General features: G+C 47.1%; 1 protein-coding gene across 21 annotated transcripts in view; it reads left to right on the top strand.

Moving 5' to 3' along the window:
• Window positions 1-16,734, top strand: part of LOC123641302 — a 36,443-nt gene that overhangs the window by 5,379 nt on the left and 14,330 nt on the right. For 16 of the 21 annotated variants that reach the window (XM_045555911.1, XM_045555910.1, XM_045555920.1 and 13 more), the window contains 3 exons: window positions 332-652; window positions 4,759-4,868; window positions 7,906-8,068. The gene's annotated coding sequence lies outside the window, so the exon portion shown is untranslated. The remainder of the gene's footprint in view (window positions 1-331; window positions 653-4,758; window positions 4,869-7,905; window positions 8,069-16,734) is intronic. The other 5 variants (XM_045555913.1, XM_045555916.1, XM_045555930.1 and 2 more) reach the window with 3 other exon arrangements.

A 16,734-nucleotide genomic window follows, 5' to 3' on the forward strand; every position in this document is an offset into this window, starting at 1 on the left:
CAACGGCTCTTTGAGATAAGAACTATTATTCTATCAACTCTGCCAACTAGAAACTGCCAGAGCCAGGCCCTGAGCCTAGGCAGCCTGACCCCAGAGCCACACTGGAAACCGCTCTGCTGGACTGCCTCCTCCGTTCTTACTACACAACCCCTGCAACTCGGCTTCCTAGCCTGCCAAAGCAGGTCTGCGATCCTGCAAGGAGGGGGATGGGGAGTGAGGCTGTGTAACAACCCTTCCATTCATTCAGCAAATGCTGTTGAATGAGCGCTTCAGTGGCAAGTGTTTAAGAACATAAATGCCAAAAAACAATGATGTTTATTTTCTTGCCCAGATCACTGCCTGCCCGAGATCCTCACTCCTAGCCTCCTCTGGAAACTCTGAGAGCGGAGGAATTGTCTTTTATAAGTGGCCTGCACAGGCACAAGTTCAAGACGTGGGCACTTTTCGGTTGCGTGAAAGTCTCTCAGATTGCAGCACACAGTATACAAATTACGAACCAAATAATCAGATTTGTTCCTTGGCTGGATTCTGGATTACATTTTCTCCTGGGATAACAGATGCATTCCACCGAGGCCACAGGAAGAAAAGTGAAGATCAAGCCACCATGACAAAGGCCAACCACCTCATAAGTGCAGATATTTTCAATTTCTAGGTAAGTAGACCTTTGCATATATAATATCCTTTTCTACTAAAATGAATTAAAACACATACATTCCAGGGAATTGAGGGCTCCTGAGTAATATTATATATTTTTATTATCTTAGTCTTTCTTTGTATATTCCCAAATGTCCTTGTTTCTTATAACAGCATGTGTTAAAAGTGACATTGTTTTTTGGCATCTGTTAAAATGCCCTCTTAGTTCATTCAGCAAACATGGAGCACTTACTGTGTGCCAGCTGGGAATGCATGAGACCAGATTTTTGCCCTTGGCCTGCTGTCTCATGATGAGGTAGTTGTCTCAGCAAGTAGATCACAGTGCTTTGTAAGATGGGCTAGAAGGGCTATGTGCTACGTGTGTTGGGAGCCACAGAGGAGGAAGGGCCTGACCTCACGGGCTGCTCAGGGGGTGATCAGAGAAGGCTTTTGGTGGAGGTGACCATTGGGGCTGGACTTAGAAGTGTGAGCAGGGGGCAAGCAGGTGAATGTGGAAGACAGACATGCTAAGCAGCAAGAATAGTGTTGCTGAGGTACGATGACAGGAAATGGCATGGCTTGTTTGGGGAAAGGGGAAGAACAGGGATTTGGTGTGGTTGGAGCAGAGAGAACTTTCTGGAGACTGGTGGGATATGAGCCTGGGGCTAGACTGAGGAGAGCCTGAAAGGCAGGATGAAGGAATTTAGACTTTGTGCTGTGGGTGACAGAGAGGATTGTACTATCAGATCTGTGCTTCACATAGAGAAGTCACCATGCCAGAGATGGAGCCATTCGGGCGCAGCGTGCGTGTGCTCAGTAAAGCGGAGATATGATTATTAAATCATGATAGTAAATAGTTCAGGGCAGAGAGGACGAGGTTATGGACTAAGGCAGAGAGTGGGAATAAAAACAAGGGGATGGGTTCGAGAGGGTTTTAGAAGTCCCTTTTAGCAGGATTGGCTGATTGATTATGAATGGGTGGCGAGGAAGGGGACGCCAAGCTTATAGACAGCAAAGCCGACTTGTATCATCAGACGCTTGCTCCACACTAGGAGCCTTGCGTGCATTATCTCATTTAATCCCTCTGGCCTTCCGAGAGAGATTGTGTTTTATAGGTAAAGGTGTTGGAGCCCACCCAGGGTGGTCAGTGAAAACGGCAGAGTTAGTGTGTGGTGGTCGTGAGTGGCAGAGTGAGGCAGCCCTGAACCAAGCGGGAGCTTCCCCAGCTGGCTGGACCATCAGTGCCAGGTGATCGTAGGTGAAGTGATGCCCTAGGAAGCAGTTAATGAGTGGTGGGTTTGGGCCTGGAACCCACTAGAACCACCTACTGCTTCCGAGAGCTCATGATCAGCCTGTCCAGGTGCCACATCAGGCTGTAGACATGTTATGCTTGGCCCATAGAATATTTTAAGACCATTTTTAGAACTAATTGCTAACTTTCTAAAACTCCAGAGATTCACATTAAAAACTGGTTTCTAGCTTTTCTTGGAAAATGAGATCTGGCCTCACTGGGCCTATGTAGCAAGTGGAGCTGCCTATCTGTGTTTCCTGCAGCTGGGCCTGCACTTTCCAGCTGGGCAGAGCCCCGGCTGGCCTGCCTGGGGTCCCTCCTACCTCTACAGGCATCTGACTTTGCGTCTCTGCTGTTCCATCTCGAGGTGTACCTCTCAGCTTGGGTTTGATGCCAGGCTGTGCTTGTGCATTTAATCTGTGTCAAGCCCAGGTGTCCACTGATGGCTAAATACTCCTTTCGAATTTTAGGGAATGTAAGATAAAAACATGCTGTGGGAATTGAGAAAAACTAAATACCCACCCATGCTTGAGCACCCACAGGGAGGAGGGCTCTGTACAGGTAGTGCAGGACAAAGGCAAATGGTCGTAGTTCCTGAAACCAGCACAAATGAGAATAAAATATACATCATACCTTGGAAAATGGCAAAAGTAATGGCCTGTTATCAGTATACAAATCGTGTTATGATTTTTTGGATTTAATTTGTTTTGTAATGAATAATTTGCTTGAATTTTGAGCTGTGTGCTTTGGACAGATTATAAGGAAGCTTTGGGGAAGATACATGCATGTGTGCACGTGAGTGCTGGGGGTGGACCGTAGTATACAAAGCTTGGAATTTTCTACAGAAATTCAGTTTCAGAACATTTTTAGAAAGTTTTATGATTTATTAAAAGTTGAAAACATGTTTCTGTACCATTAAGTTAAAATGTGAGGCCCACAGTGACAAACAGGTATTTGCCTGTATTAAATATTTTGTTTCATTTAAGATGTAACAATAATCCCTCGTGGCCATGGTCAGGTTGGACAAATGACCACGTTTCATGTTTGTGTGACTTTGTTTGTTTACAATCTGTAAACTGCACTTAGAGAATATGTTAAAACAGGTGCAAGAAGCACAGTTGACTAAAGCTGCAGGAGTTGACTCCTAATCTGTGTTCTTTGTGTCATACCTGACAACTTTCCATCGTGCCTGGCTGCCGGTTCAGGAATTTGGTCTCAGGAGCCTTTTCCACACAGATCGTGTGAGTCTCCCAAGGCTATGTTTTGCTGCCACTGGACTCTGACCCCTGCTCAGCAAACCTCCTTCCTCCTTCCGCTCCTCCTCAGAGACTCCCTGCCCCCATGTGCACACCTAGGGCAGGACCTGGACGTGTGTTGTGGCCAGTTCTTCTGTTCTTGTTTCTTATTGATACAGACTGTGTGTCAACACTAGGTTTGCATCAGACTGTGCCTAACACTAGTTGTTCAGCACCATGCTGAGAGCTAGGGATACAACAGACAGGTGCCCTAGCCTAGGGGATAAGAGGAACACATGCAGGGAGTAATTGGTGAACTAGGTAGCATTTTGTCACAGTCCTCTAACAACTGGTATTTTATCTCAGTCACGTTATAATTTTAGATGTGGCCTAAAAAGGCTAGGCTTCCCAAAAGATCCAGCCAAGTTCATGGTAAAGTTCTCCTTACTCATTCATTTAACAAATATTTATTAAGCACCTGTTATTTTTCAGGTGCATTCCAGATGTCAGTATTATAACAGAGAGCAAAACTGGCAAATAGCCCTATTCTCTTGGAGCTTACATTATCATGGAAAAAGACAAAAAAAACTGTCAATGTGTAATATGTTCTAAGAATTTTGAAGAAAAATCAAGCAGGGGAAGGGAGGGAGAATGACTGTGGGGAGGTGGGCTGCTCTTTGAGGAAGGCCTTTCTGATGAGGTGGCTCTTGAAGCAGAGCCCAGAGGAGGTGAGGGGGAAGCAGGTGGCTGCTGGAGGAAGTCCTTTGCAGACAGGGGAGGGGCAAGGATAGAGCCTTCCACCCCCAGGTGGGAAGTGTGCCTGGTCTGAGGACTAGGAAGTCACTAACTCATCTGCATTCTCACTTTTCCTCATCTGCAGGTCCATGGGCTCATTGGGGGGAACCAATGAAATCATTTATGTGAAAGCATTTATGTAAACCTTCAACCACTGTATAAAAGTTATTCTTTTTATGTTAACTTTATCAAGTATTTGTAGAGCATCTAAATCATTAAGGGTCATAATTATTATATTACAATTCTGCCCCTTTTTTATTGAGGTGAAATTCTCATTACTGTATAATTAACCATTTTAAAGTGTATAGTTGGTAGCATTAAATGCATTCGTGTTGTGCAACCACCACCTCTCTCCTCTCTCTAGTTTCAAAATCTTTTCATCACCCCTGCTTGCTCTTTCTTTCTTTCTTTCTTTCTTTCTTTCTTTCTTTCTTTTTTTTTGAGACAGGATCTCACTTTGTTGCCCAAGCTAGGGTGAAGTAGTATGATCATAACTCACTGCAGCCCTGAACTCCTGGGCTCAACCAATCTTCCTGTCTCAGCCTCCCAAGAAGCTAGGACTATGGTTGTGCGACACCACGCCTGGCTAATTTTTAGATTTTTTGTAGAGGCAGGGTCTCACTTTGTTGCCCAGGCTGGTCTCGAACTCCTGGCCTCAAGCGATCCACCTGCTTTGGCCTCCCAAAGTGTTGGGATTACTGGCATGAGCCCCCATGCCCGGCTTCATTTTTAATGTTAATTTTTGTTACCACTCAATGGATATGGTTCCCCCCCCATATCTCACTTTGTCTTTTCTGTTTCTAGCTGGCCTCCACCAATTCCTGTGATTCATCCATGTGTGTATTCAACAGCTATTTATCCTGTTGGTCCTGCGGATTCAATAGCGACAGTGACAGATAGGCCCCTGAATCCAGGTGACTCATAATCTAGTGGGGGATATAGATACTGAATGGACAATTGCCAGAAAATTAAATTATGATATATTCTTTTTTTTTTTTTTTTGAGACAGAATCTCACTGTGTTGTCCGGGCTACAGTGCTGTGGCATCATCCTAGCTCACAGCAACCTCAAACTCCTGGGCTCAAGCAATCCTCCTGCCTCAGCCTCCCAGGTAGCTGGGACTACAGGCACGCGTCACCATGCCCAGCTAATTTTTTCTATATATTTTTAGTTGTCCTGTTAATTTCTTTCTATTTTTTAGTAGAGACGGGGGTCTCGCTCTTGCTCAGGCTGGTCTCGAACTCCTGACCTCGAGTAATCTTCCCACCTTGGCCTCTCAGAGTGCTAGGATACAGGTGTGAGCCACCGTGACCGGCCATTCTTATAAGAAAAAATACTTTGAAAATCATGTTAAATACACTTGTGAAGTTATTGGAGCTACTGGAAGAGAGATGCCACTCTTAGAATAACAGGACTATGTTGTTTTTATACTTGTGCTCCTGAGTCAGACACACTGGAGAGAAAGATCACCTCAGGGAAGTGACTTGAATTACATTAGGGGATAAGGAGGCAGGCAGTCGTGGGGAAAAACAGTGGAACTGCATTCATTTGCTCCTGATAACCTTTTGAGGTATGCAAGGACAGATATTATTTAGCATCGCTCCCATTTGGTAGATGTGGAAACTGAGGCTTAGTAGGTGGCGCCTTGCCTGGCGCACTTGGTGCGGCTTATAGCTAATATTTCACTTTAGCCAACTCTGCGGAGAAGCTGAAAAGCGTTTTGCCCACCAGAGGGCAGTCGCGCACCTGGCTGGGGAAGACCTGCGCGCACGCGCAGGGTGGGTTCAGCATCCGCCCATCCGCGTGGGGTGCTCCCGGCCTCCAGGAGAGGGCACTGCTCAGCTGGCCTCGGATCGCCCCACCGGACTCCGCCTGTCCCCCCACGGGACCCCCAGGACTCATGACCTGGCTCGCTCTCAGCATCCTCGGGCTTTTTCTTGCACACTAATGTGTGCTTCGTGTTTTCCTAGATGATTGTTTCTTAAGCTGTGGAATAACAAATCAGGGCGTCACCCAAGTCACCTCTTGTGATGAGCTAGTGATCACCAAAACATAGGTGCTATCCCCTAGGCCGGGAGCTACGCACACTGCCAGCGTGGTTGTCACAGCCACATGGTGCCGAGGTGCCAAGGCCGCACGTCCCTCATGTAGGCGCCACCTACATGAGGTTTCTTTAGGCAGGATGACCTAGCAGCATTTCCACCCCACCCACAGCTAGTTTCGCTTTCCTAATGTTGTTAAAAAGTGTCTTCTAACTGAAGTCGGGTGGTTGAACAGGTTCAAGGTTTTACTTCATTTTTTTATATGATCATTTAAGATTTCTTCTTTCTGGTGAGTCTCTTCTCTCAAGAAGATGCCCAGAACTGCCCTCCCTGGCATTTGTCCAAAGTCCAGGTTCTGATAGCTTTTGGACTGTGGTTTAATTATAACCATAAAGGCTTCTTTTGAAATAATTACTTTTTAATCTGGAAAGGACCAGCTAGATACAGGGCCGTAAACACCTCCCGCTGGGATAAGTAGGAGAAGTTACGTTCATTTCCTGCTGGCATAGCCTTTCAAAAGGGGAAACTGAAAATGTCTTAAAAAGGGGGAATGAAAATGAAAATTATGGGTAGATCCCTTTGGAGGACTGATGGAACATCTGCTTTAATCAATTTGGTGGGCTCCGTGGCTGAGGAGGGAAGAAAGCATTGTGGACCCTGAGCAGCCGCTAAACCGAATGCGGCAGTGAATTGCCTCTTCCCAGAGCTGTCCTGTGGGCAACCGTGTGGCCTCTGCTTTCTGGGACAATCTCAATTTCTGGGGCAGAAGGCACACTGGTCCTTTGTCAGATCACACATCAGACTGCCACGAATTCCCAGTTCTGAAAACATGGTCACTGGAGAGGCCTGTCAGCAGTCGTAGACGCTCTCCCCTCAGGAATGGTCTGCCCCGGGCATCCAGGCAGAGGTCCCTGGAGCTCCTGTGCTGGTCGGAGTATTTCCGATTCCTCTTCTTCACTTATAATTACTTTTGGTAATAATTGCTCGTATTTGTAGAAACGTAAAGAATTTTTGATGCAGCAGGACAGAAATTGGTTATCTACCCTTTTGCAGTTTAGGTGGCAAACTTCTTCTCTGGCAATAAAAAAAAAATCAAAGATGAGAAGAAAATGGGATATGTGATGGAGACCAATTCTCAAAAAAATGATTTATGCCAGTCCTAGCTGAGGTGAACGAATTTGGGAAGACACACGTTACTTTACCGGAGATTCATGCGTGGGCTTATTTAGACACAGAGCTCTTCTGGAGCATTTCAGTAGGAGGAAGGACAGAAAAACCGCAGACTCATTTTGTTTTTTTTTTTTGTTTTTTGTTTTTTTTTTATTTCAGCTCATCATGGGGGTACATAAGTTTAGGTCATATACATTGTCCATGTCCTGCCCATCCCCCCGCAGACTCATTTTGAGAAGCTGTTACCAATGGAAGATCAGTCTTAAGTGAAAAATCAAGGGTCTGATTACCCAGCGCATCAGTAAGAGATGAGGTTTCCACTTAGAAAAATCTGACGTTGTACAGACTCTTACAATGGCAGACTCGAAAAGCCAGGTGTATCCATGCTGGCCTATTCTGTCCCACAAAAGCCCCAAGGGGCAGGGACTGTGTCTTTCACAGCTCATCACTGCTGTGGTTCCTTGTTCAAAACACTTGGTGAATGTCAGATCAACACGTTTATTGATTATATCCAGAGTGTATGAGAACAATCCGTTCATTCCTGACATGATCTGGCACAGGACCAGAACCTGCTGTTTCTCACCTCTGGGAAAGGACTGAAGAAGAGGGAAAACAAAAGTTTCACATGCCCAGAGGAAAACAGATGCTACAGAGATAATTTTTTTAAAAAATGTAAGAAAGCCAAGTTAATCTGGGAGTTTGATCGGTGCTAAGAATGCGTTTCTGTTTTGTCATGCAGTTTTAGCTTGGCCTGCCAGCTCAGACCTGTGTGGCCCCCGTCGGCTGCTCCTTCACTTCTCAGACCTTCTCCTTGGTCCCTGGCTGCTCTTCCTATTCAAACCTGGGCTGCGACATCACAGGACACCCCTCTTTCCTGAGTCTTCCCTGTGCACCTGCCAAAGGTGGGGGATTGGGGCTGCACTGTTGGGGTGGTGCTAGGCTTCTTGAAAGTTTCTGTCACCCCTTAGGCTGTCCTTTATTATGTCTGTGAGGTGCCCTGGGAGGTAACTGGTTAGGCACTGATTTAGTTGGGAGGGAGATAGCACAGATCCTAGATGCCTATCTCATGGAGCTAAGTCAACCTGGAGAAGGGCAGGTCTGTGTCTCAACTGGTTTGAGGGTGGGAGAGTGGGATCAGGAACTTGTACACCACGCATTCTTAGGATGTCATAATGGCTTTTCCAAGATTTCCTTATCTAAAGGGTTTTACCCACTCGACCAGCATACACAGGATTGGGACTTCTCTTTTTGTCTAGGTTCTATCCTCACAAACACAGTAAAACCAGTAAGAACTGCAGCATGTGAAAAACACTAGCCAGGCGTGGTGGCGCACACCTGTAGTCCTAGCTACTTGGGAGGCTGAGGCGGGAGGATCGTTTGAGCCTAGGAGTTTGAGGTTGTAGTGAGTTATGATGATGCCACTGTACTCTGGCTGCCTGGGTGAAAGAGTGAGACCCTATCTTTTTAAAAAAATAACAACAACAACAAAAAACACAAAAGCTCACAGATAAGAGGCTTAGGTTATTAGGGTAGATGCCAGAAGTTGTGGGATATTCAGGGGATGGCTGTAGACCAAGGAGTCTACCTTGGGGTGTGAGGAGAACATTTCTGTGTTATTGGTCTTAGAGAGATTCTCTCTAAATACTCTAATCTTAGACAGAAAGGAATGGAACCATGGGCTTAAATCAGAGTTCATGTAGTTAACCTAATTATAAGGTTGTCTGTTTAATTGATAGTTCTATGCTGTGGGACAGCAGGGTCATGTGTAGCCCTGGATATTAGCAGCACTGTCCTGGGGCTCTGGAAAAAAGTGGCAAGGACGTGTTCAGCAGTAAGCTTATTCTGTCTTAGTCTCCAGGCTGGCATGGATCAGAAATAGAGGAAAATGTTGCAGTGGCATTTCAAATATTAGTCCTGAGAACAAACGGATGGGGAAGAGAGAGCACCCCTAGATCAAGGCATGGCCTAGCAAAGCTCCAAATGAATTACATCTCCATATGCGCCTGTGCGGAGCCCTTCAGGGATTTTTAGTCTTACTGGGGACAGCACTGCTGACAGGGTTGTTTCCTGCATCAGACTTACCCTGTCAGCAAGGCACTGTTGACGTGATTAGTTTGCCAAATTGTGGCACATTATGCACAATCTCTTTTAAGTTCAATTAAATTAATGTTTAGAAATGTTGTAGATGGATGTTGGAGCTCAAGCTAAAAAGCACTATAACAAACAGTGATTATGGAAATTAGAGTGCTTTGAACTTGAGCACTAGAGACACTTGTGAATTTGTAGCAGTTAACCAGCACAAGTACCCATCTCTTATAAGAAGCATGCAAATTCGTAAAGGAATCAGTGCTTTTTAAGAGGTATTTCAGGTATCTCAGGGCAGACTAAGGAGGGAAGGAAAGAGATAAAACATCAGAAAACACTTTTGAATATCAAGTTATTATCTGCTTCTACAAAACACTGGAGGTTGAATAGTTTGAGTCAGTTAACTGGGTAGAATAATAAACTGTGAGGAAGAAACCCACGGAGCCCTCTGGAGGAAGTGATCAGAGATGAATCCCACGTAGCAGGCTCTTTGATTTCAAAGGTGAAATAGCTGAACCCCAGACCTCACTGTCAGATGTAAAGAGTCACTCCAAATTTATAGCCCATTAAACTAGTATTTTTGACTGACTACACGTTTGGCTTTAGAGAAGATACACAGAATGTTTCCAGCCACACCTAAACCTTCTCAAACCACTTAGCTGACAGTTTTTTCTTCTAATTACTGAAGTGAGCGTCTCTGTTATTTATAAAGTTTGGTGAAGTCAGGGCAGGGGGAATTTGTGGTTTGATACCCTGGCCAGCACAAAGGGGTGCTGGAAATTCAGCCACTTTTGAAATCAGTGTGAACTGTCAAGAGACCACCAGAGTTGAAGACCTCCCCCCACCCCAAGTAGGTATCTTTTTGATTTGCTCTGGCCATGGGGCCAGGGTCAGGGCTTTTGAATTAATTTGTACCATTTTTTTCTCTCAGATAAATGTTATTATGCATATTTGAGGTATTTGTACTTCTTCACTGGCTGTCGGGGTATTTGTACTTCACTTCAATAGTGGCGGGTTCACCTAAAAGCTCCCCCTCCCCATTCACTTCTGTTTTGACAAAATGAGAAGGTTGCTCCCTTTTCTCTTCTTTCCTTCCTTCCTTGGCTGCTGGTAAGATCAATGCAATAATAATGGTCATAAAGTACCTTGAACGACCTCGAGAATAGTGCAGCCTGACTTGATATTACACTGGGTCGGTTGACAATCCCCGCAGTCCGGGGTTTCTGTCTCATGTCTCAGCATCTCGGGGTGGTGCCCGAAAGAGAGAGAGAGTCAGAGAGAGAGAGAGAGAGAGAGAGAGAGAGAGAGAGAAGGGGATGCCGCAGATGTGGCCCCACGTGGTGCAGTTGGTTTTTCCTGGCTTTGCCAGCAGCGGTCTGATCTCCAGGAATAGGATACATGGTGGCCCAGCAGCTCCCGCTGCCTCCTGCTACAAATTCTCAGTCATCTCCAGGGTGGCTGCATATTTCCAGCCCCTGTTCCAGGAACTAATAATAGAAAAGATTGTTTTCAGGCCAGGTGAGGTGGCTCATGCCTGTAATCCTAGCACACTGGGAGGCCGAGGCAGGAGGATCGCTTGAGCCCCGGAGTTGGAAGTTACAGTGAGCTATGATGACACACTGCACTCTAGCTGGGGGGACAGAGCAAGACTCCATCTCAAAAAAAAAAAAAAAAAGAAAAGATTGTTTCCTCTGATGCAGTTTTATGAGATGTTTTTAAGGTGAGGAGGCAGGAAAATGGTGGTGCAGGTAGGTATCAGGATGACAGGGCAGGGAAGGAAGTGCCTGCCTCCAGGAGAGCGCTTGCTCAGGACAGCCCCTTGATAGACAGCCCGGAATCAAGGAACATCAAGGCCACCTCAAGCCTTATAACCTAGATATCATTGTGCTTTTCGGCTCATGGTGCTGTGGCCTGCTGTAGGTGGGAATGTCGCTGGAGGACAGCTCCTCTTGGGCAATGGCTCTTCATAAGCCCGTGCAGTTTAGGGACTGTCAAACTTATCCTTCACCCTGAGCCACCTTCCTTCGGAGTGGTGAAGGAGTTGGATTTCTGATGAGAAGAATATTATGGCTGTGTGCCTCAGAGGGGGAGCCATGTCCCCTTGAGGGTCATTCACCCACAGGAGAGCCTCCAGGACAAAGGAATCTCCTAGAGACAGTATTTGGAGGGAGGAGGGGAGTTTGCAGAAGGAGACCCTGGACTGCACCGGAAGTCCAGTGGGAGCTCATTAGGTCCTGGCTGAGGGAGCCTGGTGCACGTGTGAGTGAGGACAGGGCACAGAGCGAGGCCGGCGGAGACTGTGAAGCAGGAGGCTGGCTCTGAAGCCTGAGAGGAGAAGTCTCATTATGCTGATTAAATCTACCAACTGAAAGGGCGTGTCACGTTCATTTGGTTGCCAGAAGGTGTTCTTAGCAGAAAAACATTTGTAAACTGCTGCACTGGGGTTGCCAAGGGCTTGGTAGCCAATGCATTGGAAGGGGCAGACGGCAAGCATCACACCTGGCAGTGAATCCTTTCTTTCTGCCACCACAGTGTGCCAATCTGATGCCAAATGAGATTGTCTTTTGAGCAATTTTGGGTTTTAAGAATATGTTTGCCAGGTCACCAGCCATCAACGCCAGGAGCCTTGGATCTGCCCAGGCCCTGGTCAGGGAAGATGAGGACCCCACCCCCACCTCTGCCTACCATGTGGCCCTTTCTCCCTACCATCTACGGTGTGGCACTCTTGTGCCACAGGATGGCTCTCATCCTTCTGCCTGGACACTTGCACTTCCTTCTGGAAAGCTGGAGGCAAGTGTATGTGTGCCTGTGTGTGTGATCACCACCAGTCAGCTGAGGGCTTTGAGCTGAGCCAAGGTGAAGCAAGAGTGACACCAAGTGCCAAGAGCAAGTGCTTGTCGTGGTATCAGCTATTTTCTCTGCTCAAATCACAGGAGCAGAGAGAAAGGCTCAGTTGCAGTCCGCCACATTAACCTCAAGGACAGGGTGCCGAGAGCCCCCAGAAGTGTCTTGATTTCCATACTCCACTCTGCTCATTTGGATGAAGGGAATGGTTCTCTGGGAATTGGATGCAGAACTGAGGCTTTGAATAGATTTTTTTTTTTTTTTTTTCGAGACAGAATCTCACTCTGTTGCCCGGGCTAGAGTGCCGTGGCATCAGCCTAGCTCACAGCAACCTCAAACTCCTGGGCTCAAGTAATCCTCCTGCCTCAGCCTCCCAAAGTAGCTGGGACTACAGGTATGCGCCACTGTGCCCGGCTAATTTTTTCTATATATTTTTAGTTGTCCAGCTAATTTCTTTCTATTTTTTTAGTAGAGATGGGGTCTCGCTCTTGCTCAGGCTGGTCTCGAACTCCTGAGCTCAAACGATCCTCGGGCCTTGGCCTCCCAGAGTACTAGGATTATAGGCATGAGCCACCGCTCCCAGCCAAATAGATTTTTAAAGAAAACCAAGGTGAGATGTTTTTTTGGCTAGAACCTAAGGCAGAGACCCCGGCTGCCATTCCAACCCTGTGACTGTCCTTCATCTTCCTCTGGAGAGTAACTGTACCCCATGGCCACAGTGGAACAGAGTGAAAGATTGACCCAGTTCTGTGTTGGCTCTAGAGGCTGTCCCTGGGTCAGGGTCCCCATCACCAGAAGTCCGCCGCATTACACCATAGGTGGGGAACTAAAAGGTGTATTTCGGTGGAGTGGCCCCCTGAGAGGGACCGCACAGTTTCCACTAAGACACTGCTAGGACAGAGAATTCCATGCTGGAGAGGGTCACCCCGATGCAGGCAGGACCTGCAGCTGCAGCCCCTCGCGGAGGAACATGCGGGCTTGGTGTCTCATCCGGCCAGTCCTTGTTCTCGGCTTGTGCCTACTTGGTTTTTTCCTTCATGGAAGATAAGGAGGGGAGAGATTTGTTTGTCCAGATGCCACCAGTCGGATGACTGTTTCGGTCACAGGAGTGTCTTCAGGGCGTAGTGCCAGGCCAGGTCCCACCTAACGTCTCTATTCCTCACCTGGGAGTGCTGTCATCAGCAGGTTGATTCAAAACTGGGAGGTGTTGGGAAACCCCTTGGGCAGGAGATTTCGAAATGAGATTCAGATTAGAAAAAACACCGTGGGTGAGGTTCTGAGGAATGAAGGGCACAGAAGAAACTCCTGACACTCCGCTGGATAGCGGGGATAAACAGAAGAGCCTGGAATGGAGGGCAGGCAGCCCAGCCAGCCAAACCCAGCACGGCTGTTCCTTGACTGCTGCTCCCCACCCTCGGCAAGGAGGCGCCTTGCGCCTCTCCATCCACCAGGTGAAACTGCACCTGCAACGGTGCTTTCAGTCTAGGGCATGTCCGCACCAGCAAGGTGTAGATAACTCAGAGGGCTCCCCCAGGGTGGGGGCTAGGGAGGCTGGCAGGAGTGTTGGGAGAAAAACTCAGTTATGAGAAGATTGTAAAGAGCTTGCTGGATAACTCAGAGAAGGGGCTAGTGATGAAGTGAGGACTAAAGCAGTTTGTGAGCCCCCAGCCTGGTGGCCCCTGGTGGGAAGGGCAGCTCCCCACCCTGCTGACCAGTGGCCACCTTGCTGTCTGCTCCTTCACCATGCAGTCCTCCCTGTGCTTTAGTCAAGATAGCCTGGCATTGGGTGCCTCCTGGAGGCAGGTGCTTGTGACATGAGGAGCACAGAGGAAGATGCTGGCTAGACCCAGAACCAGAGGGAGGAGGACACAGGGAGAAGGAAAGGGAAACTGAGGAACAGGACAGGAAAAGCAATGAAAAGATCTCAGAAAGAAAAGAAGGTGAAACTGAAGGAAAAGCAGGAGGGGCATCCTAGAAGGAGCAAAAACGGGAGAAGAGAAGAGTGAAGACGGACCCCTTTGAGGATGTCTGGGACCACACTGCGTGGAGCTGTAAGAACCAGCTAGCCAGTTATGAACAAGAGGGGCTTATGATTCATGAGCGTGCCTACCTGTCCCGTGCAGGGTGGGGACCCATCTAACCAGAACCGCCACTCAGCCTCTCCCAGTCTCCTTAGATGACAAGCTGTGGCATCCTTGGTCCACCCAACTCAGCCCCCAAGCATTTTGCCGAAACGTCAGTAAACAAGCCTATGTGAAGGAGGTCACAGATCTCTGCATTTTGTGCCATTTTCTCCTCCTTCCCGGTGCCCGACACATGACTAACCAGGGGTTCTCATCAGGAGCTGTATATACATGTATTCTTTCCTCAAAGAGTAGTCCGGAGTTCACCAAACACCTTCCTCTGAGCTCAGAGTTAGTTTCTGTTTATATCCTATTATATACAAGAGTTTGCCTGGACCGTATGGGACAATTCTCTCCCCTCCAAGACATCCAGCGTTCTCAACAGTCAGCGCAAACTTAACCACAGCAGCCGCTCACCCTTCTTGCAGAAGTTAAACCAGACATGGATGTTGGTAGCTACCACATCTGACATTTGTTTAGAGGTTTATGCTTCACAAAGCAAATCATTATCTTATTTAATCCTCACAATAATCTTGTATTTTGTTACTTCACTGTATAGACATTGAGTCTCAGGAGGGCAAAGTGTCTTCCTCAGAGTCAGCGGGTAGACTTGGCACTCACACTTGGCGGCCTTTGCATGCAGATTCTTTCACCAAGATTTCTTTTTGTTACAAAAGCAATATGGGAACATTATAGGAAAAGTACAAAATATAGAAAAACAAAAGAAAATAAAAATCATAATTCTGCCATTGAACTATAACTTACTATTATAAACACCATGATATTTAGTCTTCCAAAACTTTTAATTTTAATTTTTATTTATTTATTTATTTTTGAGACAGAGTCTGGCTCTGTCACCCGGGCTAGAGTTCCGTGGCGTCATCCTAGCTCACAGCAACCTTGAACTCCTGGGCTCAAGTGATCCTCCTGCCTCAGCCTCCCGAGTAGCTGGGACTACAGGCATGCGCCTCCATGCCCGGCTAATTTTTTCTATATAGATTTTTTGTTTAGTTGTCCAGCTAATTTCTTTCTATTTTTAGTAGAGACAGGGTCTCACTCTTGCTCAGGCTGGTCTCGAACTCCTGACCTTGAGCAATCCTCCCGCCTCGGCCTCCCAGAATGCCAGGATTACAGGCGTGGCCACCGTGCCCGGCCTTTCCAAAACGTTTATGACAAACACATGGACTTACTTATTTTTATAAAAATATGCCTATTCCATAATACTGTTTTGGAAGCTGCCTTTTAATTTAATATATTATAAGCATTTTCCTGAAATACTTTCATAACATCGTAGTTAATAGATATGTGTATTTCATTATAATTTTTAATGTGGTGGATAATTAAGTATTTAGATTTTTCCTGCTTTTTCAATATTATAGATGTTTATAGGTAATATGTCTAATTTTCATTTCATCTTTTTTATGAATGATGAATTTTTTAATGATTCTTATCATTTGAAGCTCTTTTATGAATAGTTCATCCATGCTATTTTCAAGTCTTCCATGGTGTATATTTTATTTTTCTTATGGGTATATAATAACTCTTTATATTAAGGCTAAAAAATTATCTGCCAAAGACTCTTTTTGGCATCAGACTTTAATGAACCTCCTTGTATTTGTGTCCATGTTGGTGTTCCCCTGACTCTTCCAGCCAGATGGCGGATGCCTTGCTCTCTCTCCCCTCCTCCTTTCTCTTTGGCAAATTTCCCCCAGTCCGTGTATCTTGGTTGAAATATCAAATCCCAAACAAAGTAAACTTAGTAGAGGGCTCCCGGCCTCCCACCTGACGCCCAGCTCTGTAAGGCCTGCTGTCCATCTTTCTGCCCTGACTTCCAGAACCTGTCGCCTCCTTCCCGCACAGCGCTGTGCCTGGGGCGTGACAGCAGACTCCCAGAGGTCCCTCCATAATGCTTCTTCGGAACACCCTGACATGAGCCTCTTAGAGGGAAGATGTGGGGGAGCACAAACATGTAAGGAGCATTAGTTAGCGTTAGAGGGCAGGCCTCTTGTTGGAGTTGGGCAGAAGGTACTTTCCTGGCCAGGACGTAGAGAAGTCCCCTCTCTGAGGCCCCCTACCCCAGCTTCTGAGCAAGGTGCACTGGCAGGGTGTGCTGGCGGCCAGCCTGTCCTCACCTCCCGAGTCCCAGGTGGGTCCGCTCCTTTGCCCTGTTATTACCGCTGGCAGGTTCGTTTGTGCCGCTGGCAAAAGGGACACAAGTCCTTCCAGTTCTCCTGGTCTCCTTCCGCAACTCACCTGCGCGTGGGGAAGGGGAGGCGCCTGGGCCTGTTACCTGGAGTGCCCAGGAGACGGAGACGGAGAGGCAGACGGAGAGGCGAGGCGGAGGCGGGAGGGGCTGGGCAGGAGCCGGCTGGACTGGCCCAGCCCAGCTGAGGCGGTGAGGACAGGATGAGTTTCTTACCTGACCAAGATCATTTGGAAAACTGGGACTGTAGGGAGGAGGTCAGGGTATGTCTGGGGGCGGATGCTGGGAGTTCATTTCGGAGCTGCTGTGGGTT

This window comes from Lemur catta, chromosome 7, assembly GCF_020740605.2.
Source record: "Lemur catta isolate mLemCat1 chromosome 7, mLemCat1.pri, whole genome shotgun sequence".
NCBI classification, from domain to species: domain Eukaryota; kingdom Metazoa; phylum Chordata; class Mammalia; order Primates; family Lemuridae; genus Lemur; species Lemur catta.